We start from the raw sequence: 2629 nt of genomic DNA, 5'->3' as shown, positions 1-2629 counted from the left end.
GTTTTCAATTCACAATTGATATTACTTCAAATACTAAAATGGTGTTTTTTCTCTTTAAGGTTAATTTAAAAGAAAACATAAAGTTTGAGTGCAAAAGTTTGGTTTTAAACTAACCAAAAGTGTTAACTGAAAGCAATTACAAAGAAAAAGGTTCCTTGGAGTTTTAGGTCACTAAGTTTAGGTTCTTTATACGAAAATGGAGATTCCGATCATTTGAATCTTTTTCTCGCATTGAGGATTTAGCATATAGTTATTTCTCGAACCGGTGTGGTATAGATGCATCCTATTAATGGTTTCAACACTAAATCCCTCTCATTGAATCATCTTGCAATGGTTCATACCTCTCACCTAGTATTGACCATTTAAGGCGTTCCTTAACCTTGGAATACCCTTCAAAAGCTCGCAAGAGATAACTAATAGATGAAGCTACCTTTAAACCACCTCCCAAAGGCTCGCAAGAGATAAACTAGTGGATCTCAATGGACGGAGTCCACTTGCCTTACCAAGTGTTGGTGATTACTACTCAAAAAGTGCTATTTCATAGCTTGTAATTAACTTTTTTAAACACTTTTGAGTAGTAGTTATTGCCTTTTAACCCAATTAACATGTTAAGGACCCTTGCAATCACTTCTAATCAATTTGTGTTAAGTTTTGGTGTTTTGATAGCTTTTTGATCACCAAAGCATTATGAGATTGAGGAGAGTTATATGGAATCCTTGGAAAAGAATGGGAAGCTTAGAGGTATGAAGAACCAAAGCTTTGAAGCACTTTTTCCATAAACAAGTCTGGAATGCAAGGGAAAGCAAAGAGAATCCAGCCATGAAGCATTCTTGATGACAGTCATTTCAGCCACTTTTGGAGCACTTCCTGATGTCCAATTTATGAATGCTATATGTCATTTGAAAGCTTAGGAAGTCAACAATCTAATGCTTCAAACCGTGTATGATTTGGAGCTTAAATGAGCAAGTTACAGCCTTTGGAAGACAACTCCTCCAAGCTGAAGGAAGGATTCAGAAAAGTGCTACGAAATCACCCTTTTGTTGCGGAATGATTTCGCAGCCTTTTTGCACAGTGCTATGGATTTCCCCTGAAGCTTCACGCCGCGATGGAAGCCAAACACCACAAGATGTAAGCCAGCTTCATAGAGGTGTTGAATCAGCCTTTTGCTACAAAGAAATTTCGCAGCCCTCCTTTTTCACCTGCGAAATTTCGCAGACCTCATTTTTCCCCTGCGAAATGGTCCTTAGTGCTTCCTGATATTTGTAACTGACACTTGGAGATATTTTTCAATAGATTTTTGTTGTCTAAATCCCCAAGTTCTCCTTGTAAGCCACCAATTATAGGATTCCTTAGCTTTTAAGTTAGGAAATTGGCAAAATATCCATGTAATAGCTGTTAATGTAATTTTGGTATAAATATTGCCCGAGGAGCCTGTTCTGAGGATGATGAACCTTTTGTAAAAGTTTCAAAGTAAAATACAGAGCTTGAGCTCTGCTTTACCTTCTCACTTTGATTGTGTTTTTTATTTATTTACTAAGTTATGCACTCTCTGAGGAGCTTTCCCCAGAGAATGAGTAACTAAACCTTTTAGTTCCTTGGAGTTAAGGTTGCCGGGAAAGGTTCCAAGTGCAAGAATCAGAAGCTTTGTGGTTTCAGCTATGAATGAAAAGAGAGTGTGTCCCGTGAATGGTTTCTATGTTTTTAGTTAACTTAAAACGCCTTTGAGTCACCTGGGCCAACACTTGGTAAGGCAAGTGATCTCCGTCCATGGAGATGCACTAGTTTACCCCTTGCGAGCCTCTAGTAGGTGACTTGAAGGTAGGATTTTCTAGAATAGCCAACACTTGGTAAGCTTTTGGACTCTTAGGAGACATCCATTAGTTACCTCTTGCGAGCTTTTGACGGGTAATCCAAGGTTAAAGATCACCTTGAATGGTAAAGACTAAGTGAGAGGCTCGAACCATTGCAAGTTGCATCAGTGAGAGAATTAAAGCTGAAATCCAATTGAGGGATGCATTTGTGTAGCACCTGTTAGAGAATTGACTTTATGTCAATTCTCTAATGCGAGGAAATAAACCAACTACCCGGAGCTATGCTTTTGCATGAGGAACCTCCCCTGTATACCTGAATCTCCAAGGAATGCTTTTCTTCTTAAGTAATTTCCATCACTTGCCGTGTTGTTAACCTAAGCTTAACCCTTTTTCAGCCCAAGTTTGTGTTTTATTTCTTAAGCTAATCTTGAAATGAAACAGCACCAATTCACTTTGAATTGGTATCATTTTCAATTGAGTACCCTTCCCAGTGAACGATCCTAGAGCCACTATGCTATAGTAGCTTTTTCTTTGCTACCCTAGTTCATGGTGTTATAGGTTATAAATTTTGTTGATTACTCCCGCCATTAAGGAGCACCAGCTGGATACGAATCAGATGAGACACCAATTAGGCATGAACCAAATGGCGCCATTGCCGGGGAAAGTGTCAAGAATCAGTGATACTATTTCAGAGTACTTTTCATTTTCATCACAAGTTTGGTAACGTTTCTTTTGATTTATTAATTCTTTTTCTTTCTTTTCTACTTACTCATAATCTAGAGTTAGCTTTTAAATTCAGCTTAGTTTTATTTTGTTTT

This window comes from Vitis riparia, unplaced genomic scaffold, assembly GCF_004353265.1.
Source record: "Vitis riparia cultivar Riparia Gloire de Montpellier isolate 1030 unplaced genomic scaffold, EGFV_Vit.rip_1.0 scaffold434_pilon_pilon, whole genome shotgun sequence".
NCBI classification, from domain to species: domain Eukaryota; kingdom Viridiplantae; phylum Streptophyta; class Magnoliopsida; order Vitales; family Vitaceae; genus Vitis; species Vitis riparia.
This window is presented reverse-complemented; position numbering follows the sequence as displayed.